General features: G+C 36.0%; 1 protein-coding gene across 4 annotated transcripts in view; it reads right to left on the bottom strand.

The window, feature by feature from the left end:
- NAALADL2 (N-acetylated alpha-linked acidic dipeptidase like 2) overlaps window positions 1-13912 on the bottom strand; it is a 1434969-nt gene that overhangs the window by 1153052 nt on the left and 268005 nt on the right. The window contains exon 4 of one of the 4 annotated variants that reach the window (XM_082458958.1): window positions 4822-4914. The exons of 2 other annotated variants lie outside the window; for them this stretch is intronic. The gene's annotated coding sequence lies outside the window, so the exon portion shown is untranslated. Of the gene's footprint in view, window positions 1-4821; window positions 4981-13912 lie in introns of those variants that run through there. One more of the 4 variants, XM_082458960.1, reaches the window with a different exon arrangement.

The following is a 13912-nucleotide window of genomic DNA, read 5'->3' as shown; positions in this document are numbered from 1 at the left end:
TCAATAAATTTGGTAAAGTTGCAGGGTACAAAGTTAACGCACAGAAATCTCTTGCATTCCTATATACTAATGATGAAAAATCTGACAGAGAAATTAAGGAAACACTCCCATTTACCATTGCAACAAAAAGAATAAAATACCTAGGAATAAACCTACTTGGGGAGACAAAAGACCTGTATGCAGAAAACTATAAGACACTGATGAAAGAAATTAAAGATGATACCAACAGATGGAGAGATATACCATGTTCTTGGATTGGAAGAATCAATATTGTGAAAATGACTATACAACCCAAAGCAATCTACAGATTCAATGCAATCCCTATCAAATTACCAATGGCATTTTTTTACAGAACTAGAACAAAAAATCTTAAAATTTGTATGGAGATGCAAAAGACCTCAAATAGCCAAAGCAGTCTTAAGGGTAATAAGTGGAGCTGGAGGAATCAGACTCCCTGACTTCAGACTATACTACAAAGCTACAGTAATCAAGACAGTATGGTACTGACACAAAAACAGAAATATAGATCAATGGAACAAGAGAGAAAGCCCAGAGATAAACCCATGCACCTGTGGTCAACTAATCTATGACAAAGGAGGCAAGGATATACAATGGAGAAAAGACAGCCTCTTCAATAAGTGGTTCTGGGCAGACTAGACAGCTACATGTAAAAAACGAAATTAGAACATTCCCGAACACCATACACAAAAAAAACTCAAAATGGATTAGAGACCTAAATGTAAGACCAGACAGTATAAAGCTCTTAGAGGAAAACATAGGAAGAACACTCTTTGACATAAATCACAGCAATATCCTTTCTGATCCACCTCCTAGAGTAATGGAAATAAAAACAAAAATAAACAAATGGGACCTAATGAAACTTCAAAGCTTTTTCACAGCAAAGGAAACCATAAACAAGACGAAAAGACAACCCTCAGAATGGGAGAAAATATTTGCAAATGAAGCAACTGACAAAGGATTAATCTACAAAATTACAAGCAGCTCATGCAGCTCAATATCAAAAAACAAACAACCCAATCCAAAAATGGGCAGAAGACCTAAATAGACATTTCTCCACAGAAGACATCAGATAGACAAGAAGTACATGAAAAGCTGCTCAACATCACTAATTATTAGAGAAATGCAAATCAAAACTACAATGAGGTATCACCTCACACCAGTTAGAATGGGCATCATCAGAAAATCTACAAACAACAAATGCTGGAGAGGGTGTGGAGAAAAGAGAACCCTCTTGCACTGTTGGTGGGAATGTAAGTTGATAAAGCCACTATGGAGAACAGTATGGAGGTTCCTTTAAAAACTAAAAATAGAATTACCATATGACCCAGCAATCCCACTACTGGGCATATACCCAGAGATAACCATAATTCAAAAAGACACATGCACCCCAGTGTTCAATGCAGCATTATTTACAATAGCCAGGTCATGGAAGCAACCTAAATGCCCATCGACAGACGAATGAATAAAGAAGAAGTGGTACATATATACAACGGAATATTACTCAGCCATAAAAAGGAATGAAATTGAGTCATTTGTTGAGACCTGGATGGATCTAGAGATTGTCATACAGAGTGAAGTAAGTCAGAAAGAGAAAAATATCGTATATTAATGCATCTATGTGGAACCTAGAAGAATGGTACAGATGAACTGGTTTGCAGGGCAGAAATTGAGACACAGATGTAGAGAACAAACGTACGGACACCAAGGGGGGAAAGCAGCGGGGGGCGGGATGGTGGTGTGATGAATTGGGCGATTGGGATTGACATGTATACACTTATGTGTATAAAGTTGATGACTAATAAGAACCTGTTGTATAAAAGAATAAATAAAATACAATTCAAATATTCAAAAAAAAATTTACTTCCTAATATCTCTTATGTATTCCTTAATATAAATAACCTAGTAAATTATTACCTATTATTTTGAATTGCTTTTTCACTGATAGATGAAATCCATTAATCTGTAATATTTCTAACCCTACTAGTCACAGATGAGAAGTAACAGAATCCCCCAAGTTCCCATAGAATTTGTTTCCAGGTCTGAGACCTCTAATGCAGTGCTGTTCCCTGCCCCAACTTAACATTTTAATATTTGTTGATTCTGATCAAACAGTGATTATACATCACTCTTTTGTCACATAGTGGATCATATTCCAAATTGGCAGGCACTGTGGGCATACATAAAATCTAATATCAAGTTTCTATTTCCTTGTTTGAACTCACAGTGATAAAAGTCCACAGAGGCAAGCTATTATTTGTAATTTGTGTATTATTTGCACAGTTCAGTTCATACACACACGTGTGTGTGTTTTTGTGTATAAATTGTGATTTTGCTTAATGAGTGTGCAGATAGATATGACAGAATAGATTACTTCCTGTTCTAAATATGAATTCACAGAAAATGTTATCATTGACATACAGTTTCTAAAGATGGGAATCTAATAGTTTTTATTGTAACATTTATAGAATAGTATAGATAATGTCTGTCTTATGGAAAAAAATGTGAAGGCGTCTGTATCTCTAAATTTGGTCACTGGAAAAGCGAAAGATTTTTTATTTCAATAGTAAGAGACAACAGACAATTATTTTAAATAATTTTTCAAGGAGAGAAAATAAAATTTTTAAAATATAAAAAAGCAGAGGAAAATTACACTTGTTCTCAAAAGGATAAAATGATGGTTCCCTTAGCAGGAAAAAAATATGTTGGTAGAGAAAACTGAGGATGTAGGAAAGTCCAAACTGCATTTTCTGTCCTTTACTTTGCTGCGTCTTCATGGCCCAGTATGAATCATATTATAAAATGTAAAATGAAAGGTATAATAGCATGATAAAATAATTTGAAGTATTCTAATATGCCACCTTTGGTCCCACTTTTAAATATTCGGTATATTAAAGAAAATAGATTAATAGATATACCAAAAATATACTTAAATACATAGTTTGTTAGCTTATATATATATATAGCTTACATATGTAATTGGACTCATGGTCTGTGATTCTTAATATTATGTGTCAACGTGCCTGGGCTAAGAGATTCCCAGACAGCTGATAAAACATTATTTGTGGGTGTGTTTGTAAAAGCAGTTCTGGAAGAGATTAACAATTGAATTGTAGATGTGGGTGAGCATCATCCAAATTGCTGAAAACCGAAATAGAACAAAAAGGTGGAGTAAAAATGAATTCTCTCTCTGCTTAAGCTGGAACACTGATCTTCTGACCTTGTTCCTCAATGTCCTGGTTCTTTGGTCTTTGGACTTGAGCCAGGACTTAGGCCACTGGCCTCTTGGTTTTAGGGCCATCAGACTCAGACTAGGACTTGCATCATTGGCTCCTCTGGCTCGTAAGACATCAGGTTGGGACTGGAACTACACCACCCGCTTTACCAGGCCTCCAGCTTACAGATGTTAGACTGTGGGACTTCTCAGTTTTCATAATTGTACGAGAGAATTCCTCATAATAAATCTCTTTCTGTATATCTTTCTATATATATTGGTTCTGTTTCTCTGGAGAACCCTGACTAATACATGACTTCATTCAAACAACGAAGAGAGGAAATTCTTTCACCAATATGTTAAAACACTTCTAAGATTTAGCCTTTATCACACCAAGTAGATGAAAAAAAATATGAACAATGTTATGGCTACATTTTCTGAAAGCAGTATAATACAAATACAATTTAATAATACATTTAAATAAATATTAATGATAATAATAAATCCATGGAAACAAAGGCCGATAAGAAAATAATATAAAATATTTAGAAAAAAATGGAAATTAAAACACTATCATTTAATAACTTGTTTAAGGAGCCAAATAGTGGTTAGATTTTATCTCATACCTTTGGTTGCTTTTATTTAAAAATAAACATAAAAATAAATCCATTTGAATTATTCAACCCCAAGTTTTTTTAAAACATCCGTAGGGATAGATTAATGAAATTAAAGGTATACCATACTAATTTATTAAAATATGGTAGCATTAAATTGCAAATATAAAGGATTTTTCACGAAAATATATCAGCAAAATTAAAAATGAAAATGCGGGTGTAAAAACTAAAGAATTTTAAAAGTATAATTATAATTTTAAAGTGTAATAATAAAGCAAAAACTTTAATCAAATGAATGATTTTTGACATAAGCATAATGTAATAACTGACAGAACTATTAAATAACTTTTTCCACCACAAGAAAAACAAGTTTTTACAGATTGATCAGCAAATTTTTCAAGCTTTTAACCATATTCTATAATCTACTCATGTTTAGACAAAAAAATGTACTAATCTTCCTAATTTTTTCTGAGGAAAAATAGGATTATTTATTTTAAAGCCTACTAAATATATTTCCAAATAATTAAATAATGGTAATATCAACAATTGATTAAGTACTGCATTTTGAGTCAAGCACAGGAGAATGTACCTTACATTATCTGACTTATTCCACATAACAACATCCCTATGTTAGGTGTTATAATCTCCACTTTATACATGAAGAGACTGAGCTCAGAGTTAATGTTACATGCCCAAGGTCATCATCAGTAACTCTCAGAGCTAAAACATAAAACTAGTTCTATCTCACTCAAAAGTTTACTTTCTTAACCACTAAGTCATACTACCTCCCAACTAAAGTCATTATTATTTACCTATTATATTATCTAATTATGCTTACTTACAGAAGAATTCATGATTTCCTCACTAAATGTACTGACAGACAAAACACTGCCTCTCCAAACCAGTTTATCATCTGCTGACTCAAAGAAACCAAAATGAAATTGCTAAAACTAAAGTAAATAAATAGGAACTTGCCAGAAAGGTTTTCTGTGTACTCTGAGACTTTTCTTTTCTTCACATCCAACAACTTGTTGAGGTGACTTGCTTCTCCCAGGACTGTTACATAACCTATATCAAAATATCCCAGACTGAAATTAAGGTGATTGTTTGTAACCGGTCTCTTTACTTCTACATTTCTGTTCTATTGGCAGCAACTTTATTTGCTGGCCCAGATGGCAACCACGAACTTTTCAATTTGATCAGAGCCAAAAGCTTTGCACTTCTCTGCCAGTGCACTCCTTGTTCATTCACTCAGCTCTACATCAGGAACTTCACAGGAAAACAAAAATATAAACGAGAATAAGGGAATTATTCCAACTGAGCTTAGATATTCCTGATAATCTATTTTTGGAGGATAGTGTAAATAGAAAATAAAAGTCCAAAGAGAAAGTCAACCCCTGGACACTGATGTAAACATGTCCCAATGTCAGGAACTATCACTTGGCAGGGTAAGACTGGACCAAGGCAGCCAGGCTCAGCCCTTCTGGCATGTGTAAGCCAGGGCAGGGTCTCCCACTAAGCATCGTAACAGTGGAGGACAGTGGTTGGGCAGGAGCCCATCATAAACATTTGGGGCAAGATAGCATGATGGTGCTTGACGGGCAATGAGAAAACCTACTCCGAACTTGAGTGTTAGATCCTGGTGAAGTGGCCTGTAAAAGGCAGTTTTGGGAATTTAAGGTAATTATGCTGAAGTTTAAAGAGATAACGTTTGGTGGAAAAAGCAGTTGGTAACTAGAAGAGGGTAACTAGAAAGATCTCACACTAGACAGAAAAATTAGCCTTGACAACAACTTGACCATGTATCTCACCAGGGTTCAGGGAGATTTGAAAAGTTTGATGTCTTCTGAATATCATTTGCTATTAAATCAGTTCTTTCTGTTGAACTGCAGTGAATTCTAACTTCTGTAAGTTGTACCCATTGAAATGCTCATTTGTGTTTATTTTCACCAAGCCTGAAACCCACTCCTGCAGAAAATTCAGGCCTATCCACTCTCAAGAGACCACGTGGGACTGGACAAAAAGCTGTTGCCTGTACCTGCACCTGGCCGAGCACTTAGGGCTGCCACCCCAGGATGCACAGTTTGCACACTGCACAATTCCAGGGAGCACTGTTCACATGACAATTAAGTGAGTAGGACTCCCAGGAGTTATGTAGTACACAAAATGCACAGCTGTATATGCAGGCTCTGTCTAAGGCCCACACATAGTGGGGTAATTTCAGCCTGCTCTGTAGTACTTCATGTCCTTCATATAGTACTTCATGTTCTCTAATCCATGATAGAAGGTAAGCTCCCAGGGGCAGATGTTTTGTCCATTTTGTTCCCTTATCTATGTCAAGTAGATAGAACAGTGCCTGTTCCAAAGTAGACACTCAATAAGCATTTGTTAAATAAAAGGAGTGCTCTAAATCTAGAGTCGGTAAGAAGATTCAGCTAATGTTTAAATAATGAGGCTGCTAGAAAGAAATCATAATAATGTAAGAAGCCATGATGGCGGCCTAACTGGCATAGGCACTTGTTAAGGCTTTTGTGAGGAGGCTGCCCTTTGATGTCGCCTGAAATAAAGAAACAAGTTCATAGCTTTGCTTACTGACATATAATATGCACACCAGACACAGTCAACCATCCCTTACCTTTATTTCATTTCTAACTCTCACCTCAGAAGAGCCTCAGAGATAAACTGAAGAAAGCAATGGCCCTCAAGAATTTCAGTGAAAATCAACAATACCAGGAGCTGTGAGTACACATTAAAATGATGGCTTCAAAATGGCCACCTCAAAATTCCAAGCATCATGGTCCAAAAGCCATATCTAAGGAATGGATAGTGACCAAATTCTAGAAGGCAAAACTGACCCAAGAAGTTAATGTGATATCAAACCTGAACGTAAACATTGCATAATGACAACCAAATAGGACAAGAAAGAAGAGGGTGTATAAAGAGGCATTACCCAGGCAAAGCAGAAGTCTCTTTCCTTACAAGCTGCCTCTGAAATAACACAGATAGTACAATAATTTGAGGACAAAATGTCCAAACCTTTAAAACTGTTGTGCGGGGCTTCCCTGGTCGCGCAGTGGCTGACAGTCTGCCTGCCAATGCAGGGGACACGGGTTCGAGCCCTGGTCTGGGAAGATCCCACATGCCGTGGAGCAACTGGGCCCGTGAGCCACAACTGCTGAGCCTGCACGTCTGGAGCCTGTGCTCCACAACGAGAGAGGCCGCAATAGTGAGAGGTCCGCGCACCGCGATGAAGAGTGGCCCCCGCTCGCCACAACTAGAGAAAGCCCTCGCACAGAAATGAAGACCCAACACAGCCAAAAATAAATAAATTAATTAATTTAAAAAAAAAACGATTAAAACTGTTGTGCGGGGTATTTATCTGAAATGATACTGTAGTAGACCCAGCAGGGGAAGTGATGTTGCTTTTCCCTAGGGTCTTGTGTATGAGTATCATTCAAACTGGCAGCTATAATGGGCTCATAGAGTTTGGTGCACAGTAGCAGCGGGGGGGTTCTCTTTCTACTCTGATTACTTCTTTCACTGACACACTGTTAGGTGAGGATATCATATTCATTTCGGCAGGCAGGTATTGTATGGTGTGAAAACTTAAGTCATAGAAAATAATACAAGCAATTTCTCATGTTATCCTTTTGCCAACAAATGGCATTTTACTAAATTATATTAAAATCTATGTCATCTGCAAAACTGCCTTAAATCCTGCTTTCAAAAATAAATAAGGATTCACCCTTAAAGATCTTGACCTGAACAACACTGTTGTCAATTAACCTAAAAACGGCACAAATATTACTGGCATTCACTCCTATCCGCCCCACCCCCCCCCCCCGGCCTACCCCAGCTCCTATAATGAAAATGACAAGTTTCTGAAAAATTTCAAAACTACAGGCTGCCCAACTTTCAATATAAGGCCAAGTGCAGGGAAGTGAGAACACTGAGGGAGGGGGAGTGTAATAGGAAGAAAAACTTCCTCCTTCCCCCCCTTCCTCCCTCCTCTCCCTCCCTCCCTTCCTTCCTACCTTCCTTCCTTCCTCCTTTCCTCCCTTCCTTCCTTCCTCCCATCCTTCTTTCCTTCCCTCCCTCCCTCCCATTTCCCCTCCCTCCCTCCCTTCCTCCCTCCCTCTCTCTCTTTTCCTTCCTTCCTTCCTTCCTTCCTTCCTTCCTTCCTTCCTTCCTTCCTTCCTTCCTTCTCTCTCTCTCTCTCTCTCTCTCCATTCTGGTCATGAAACTTGTTCTTTAGATGACAGTATAAGTTCAAATATTTCACAAAAATTCCAACACTAAATTTGTCCATAGCCAAGCTCTGTGTGTGGTGTGTGTGTGTGTGTGTGTGTGTGTGTGTGTGTGTGTGTGTGTGTGTTATTCAGTCCAAATTCAATCACTTGGTTGGCTTTTATTTTTCTGGCCACTTAATGCCTCTTTGTATTATTTTCATGCTGTCACAGAAATAGAAAAGAAACAAAGACAGGTAGAAAGTAATTTGTACATGTATAATTTCCAAGTCCTCCATAACAAATTTCAGTCCCATTTGCTTCAGATTATCTTTCAACATTCAAATAAGTTTCCTCTGATTGTTCCTATAAGACTCACAGCGTAAGAAAACTACCACTTCTACTTCTATCTGTTTAATCATTCATCTCATCTCTCCCCTCCTCTCCACGCCCACCCCCACTACTGCCAGAGTACATGTCCTTACGCTCATCTAACCCCAAGTTACTGGTGACTAATTTTATTAATGATCAAAATTTCTATAAATTAATTCTTAAGAACTGTCAACCTTAACCTTCTAACAGCAGTGTGATATATGTTTTGTTTGCTTTCAATTTCTAAGTCGCAGGAAAGGAAATTGCATATATGGTACATAAAAGTTGCCTAGATTAAAACTGTGGATTGAAACAAAAGATCATGAACTATGGCATATATGATCACAAAAATCACCATTTGTAATTCTACTTAGGATCCAGCAGGTGAGTGAATAATGATGTTTAACCTTAACTTTCATAAAAATAGTAGATAGTAGAAAGAAGGTGGCCAGTGGAAAGAACTGGCTCTGGTAGTAATTATCCCTGTGTTCCTGGGAAATTTTTCAATTTCTCTGAATCACAAAAAGAAGGTTGGATTAGGTGGTTTCCAAGGTCTCTTCTCCTTTAACACTCTATTATTCTATTTTCTCTTTCTAAGCTTCAGTTTCCTAATTTAAAATCAGTAGAGGGGGAAGGTGATCAGTTAACTTTATTCCCCAAAATATCTAAAATGTTATGAATCTAAACTGGTTTTAATTTGAGTTTCCAACCAGAAGGGAAAACAAAAAAACTGATATATGGACCTTAAACAAATCCAATTTCAAATTATTTTCACCCTACAATATTCAGCAACTTGAACATTTTCATAGGTATTTTTCATTTTCTACACCATTAACACTAGATACATTGCAAACCCACTGAACTTTCTCTCCTACAGTCAAAGAGTGAGTCTGTGATAAATGCTACTTCAACATTTTTCTCTTTTAATAATCTGCTTTAGTGCATAAAATACTAAGATTTCATTATTTTAATTATTATATTCATATATTCCACTGAACAGAATTGGAAATTTAAATTCATAGAATATTTTCTAGATACCATCAAATCTATAGATCAATGTAGAATATTTAATATAATAAAATGAGTTCAGTCCAATGTTTCAGCAAATGTTTCATAGTAGGATCAAACACGGTACCTTAAAAATTAGAAACACATTTAGGGTCAAAGTAACTTTATTGCTTAATTTCCCCTGAAACTGTGGTTATGTCTCTTTATTCACAGTCATTATTTGGAACCTCTCTCCTCTTACACCAAGAAGCTTCAAATATTGGGTTGGCCAAAGGTTCATTTTTTTTTTTTTTTTTTTTTCCGTAAGATGGCTCTAGTAGCACTTAGTTGTCTTTAACTTCATTCAAAACAATTTTCTTAGATTGTATGTGACAGCTGTAGTATCAGCGTGCATTTAAAAAAAGACTTATCAAAATTGATGAATTTTTGTGTAGCCATTTTAATATTGAAGATGGAAGGAAAAAAGCAACATTTTCAGCATATGATGCTTTACTATTTTGAAAGATAAAAACGCAACCGAAACGCAAAAAAAGATCTGTGCTGTGTATGGGGAAGGTGCTGTGACTGATTGAATGTGTCAAAAGTGGTTTGCAAAGTTTCGTGCTGGAGACTTCTCTCTGGACGATGCTCCACTGTCAGGTAGACCAGTTGAAGTTGATAGCCATCAAATCGAGACATTAATTGAGAACAATCAACGTTCTACCACGTGTGAGATAGCTGACATAGTCAAAATATCCAAATCAAGCTTTGCAAATCATTTGCACCAGCTTGGCTATGTGAATCACTTTGATGTTTGGGTTCCACATAAGTTAAGCAAAAAAAACCTTCTTGACCATATTTCTGCATGCGACTCTCTACTTAGACGTAATGAAAAGGTTCTGTTTTTAAAACAAATTGTGACGGGCAATGAAAAGTGGATACTGTACAATAATGTGGAATGGAAGAGAGTGTGGGGCAAGCAAGATGAACCACCACCAAGCACACCAAAGGCTGGTCTTCATCCGAAGAAGGTGATGTTGTGTATATGGTGGGATTGGAAGGGAGTCCTCTATTATGAGCTCCTCCTGGAAAACCAAACAATTAACCCCAACAAGTACTGCTCCCAATTAGACCAACTGAAAGCAGCACTCAATGAAAAGCGTCCAGAATTAGTCAACAGAAAATATATAATCTTCCATCAGGATACCACAAGACCACATGTTTCTTTAATGACCAGGCAAAAACTGTTACAGCTTGGCTGGGAAATTCATCTGCCATATTTACCAGACATCGCACCTTTGGATTTCCATTTATTTTGGTCTTTACAAAATTCTCTTAATGGAAAAAATTTCAATTCCTTGGAAGACTACTGTAAAAGGCACCTGGAACAGTTTTTTGCTCAAAAAGATTAAAAGTTTGGGGAGGATGGAATTATGAAGTTGCCTGAAAAATGGCAGAAGGTAGTGGAACAAAAGGGTGAAGACGTTGTTGTTTACAATAAAGTTCTTGGTGAAAATGAAAAATGTGTCTCTTATTTTTACTTAAAAACTGAAGGCATTTTTTGGCCAACCCAACTTTACATTGTAAATGGTATGTATTTATTATAAATTATACATTATAATGATATAGCTCACTTACTATGTTCTTTAAAAATTATTAATGGTTTTATTTTTCTTAATCTATGGCTTTAAGTTAATATTTTTCCATTAATGACACTGTTATTGCAAATATTAAAATTATGACTTGGTATCTAATGAACAGCACATGGCAATCTGATTTTCTAAATAAGTTTTAGTAGGTTAGGGACTGAGCCTGCAGAATTGCCTTAGGATGACTCTGGGGCAATGTTTTAACACCCTGAAGTATGTCTAGCCACCATGGAGCCCCAATTCTGACTTAGAACACTCTGAAATTTTAAAAATTTTCAATAAGTTTCTTTGTACTTGTTTCTTTCCCTTAACAGCTGGGATCGACCTAATTCTAGTCCAAGGGAAAAAGAAAAGAGCTAACTTAACAAAGTCAGCAGTTCAGTGTCAAGTTCTTATTTTAGATGGTAACACAGTAAAGGGTATCTGTTAAGGATGCTGAGCTCAGGAGTTGGACGAACTTAAGTTAGCATCTGACTTCTACCACTATATGATCTTGGGCAAATTAGGTAAACTGTATGCTTCCGTATCCTAATTTGTAAAACTGGAACAAAGCAGTGTATTTTCAAAGGGTTCTAGAGAGAATGAAAATGAGATAACACAACTTAATTACTTAGTGGAGTACCTAGTACTCAGTAGGCAGTTCAGTAAATGACAGTAATAAATTCAATTACTATATACTTTATTTTACTTGTTACTTTTTAACAATTACCTTGTGAGCCTTCATTGTACAGATAAGGAAACAAGTTTATAAGATTTTTTAAAACTTAAAAGGCAGAATAAAACTGCAGTGGGGTCACAGGGACTTGCCAGAACTCATAGTTCCATCTTCTTCCATACTTCATAGCTGGAAACTGGCTATGAGCTACTGAGAACTACCAAAGCAAAGTGTACCAGTTCTGGTCCGAGATGGCAACATAAAAGACTCCTGAACTCACCTCCTCTCATGGACACAGCTAATCTACAGCTATACATGGAACAATTCCATCTGAAAGAAATCCAGAAATAAGTGACTGACTCCTACACATCAGGAGAACATGAAAATACCCACATCAAAATGAGTCTTGGCACACACTCAACTACTGCAGACCAGAAGAGAGCAGCATGATATATTCAAAAGGCTGAAAGAAAAAGCTTCAAAACAAGAATACTCTACCCAGCAAGGCTGTCCTTCAGAACTGAAGGAAAGATAAAGCATTTTCCAGACAAGTAGAAGTTGAAAGAGCTCATCACCATTAAGCCAACCTTACAAGAAATGTTAAATGGAATTCTTCAAGCTAAAATAAAAGGACACTAATTAGTAACAGAAAAACATGTAACAGCCTAAATCTCACTAGTAAAGGTAAATGTACAATTAAGTTCAGAATACTTTAACACTGTAATGTTAGTGGGTAAATCACTTATAAATCTAGTATGAAGGTTAAAACACAAAAGTATTAAAATAACTATAATTACAATAATTTATTAATGGATGCACAAGGTAAAAAGGTGTAAATTTGACATCAAAAGCATAAAATGTGGGGGTGGGAAAAATAAAATGTAGAGATTTAGTATGCATTTGAAGTTAAATTATCAGCTTAAAATACACTTATGAATATAAGATGTTTTATGTAAACCTCAAGTAAACCTATGGTAGACACACAAAAGATAAAGAGAAAGGACTCTGAGCATACCACTACAGAAAATGATCAGATCACAAAGGAAGAGAACACGAGAAGAAGAAAAAACAAAAAAAAATACAAAACAGCCAAAAACAATTAATAAAATGGCAATAGTAAGTCAATAGCTAGCAATAATTATTTTGTAAATGGATAATATTCTCCCATCAAAAGACATATAATGGCTGAAAAAAAAATCCAACTATATTCTGCCTTCAACAGACTCACTTCACAAGCAAGGATACACACAGACTGAAAGCGTATGGACGAGAAAAGATATTCCATGCAAATGGAAACCAAAAAAAAGCTGGGGTAGCTATACTCATGTCAGACAAAATAGACTTTAAGCCAAAGACTGTAATAAGAAAAAAAGGTCATTATATAATGATAAAGGGATCAATCCAACAAAAGTATATATCATTTGTAAATATTTATGCATCCAACATAGGAGCACCTAAACATGTAAAGCAAAATTTAACAGACTTGAAGGGAGAAACAGACAGCAATACAATACTAGCAGGGGACTTCAAAACCCCACTTTCAACAATGGATAGATCATCCAGACAGAAAATCAATAAGAAAACTTTGGATGCAAATGACACATTAGACCAGATGGATTCAGGAGACATTTACAGAACATTCCAAAAGCAGTAGGATACATATTTCTCTCAAGGGTATGGAACATTCTCCAGGATAGATAATAAGTTAGGCCACAAAACAGGTCTTAGTAAATTTAAGAAGACTGAAATAATATCAAGCATCTTTTTTAATTACAATGGCATGAAACTGGAAATCAACTACAAGAAGAAAACTGGAAAATTCACAAATATGTGAAATAAACAGCATCCTACTGAAAAACTAATGGGTCAAGGAGGAAATCAAAAGAAAAATAAATTATCTTGAGACAAGTGAAAATGAAAATACAAAATACAAAATCTTATGGTATGCAGGAAAAGCAGCTCTAAGAGGGAAGTTCATAGCAATAAACACCTACATTAAGAATAAAGAAAGATCTCAATAAACAACCTAACTTCACACCTCAAGGAACTAGAGAAAGAAGAACAAATGAAGGCCATAGTTAGTAGAAGAAAGGATGTAACAAAAATCAGAGCAGTAATAAATTAGAGACTAAAAAGACAACAGAAAAGATTAATGAAACAAAGAGCTGTTTTTTTTC

Source organism: Balaenoptera physalus, assembly GCF_965194825.1.
Source record: "Balaenoptera physalus genome assembly, chromosome: 4".
NCBI lineage: Eukaryota > Metazoa > Chordata > Mammalia > Artiodactyla > Balaenopteridae > Balaenoptera > Balaenoptera physalus.
This window is presented reverse-complemented; position numbering and strand designations above follow the sequence as displayed.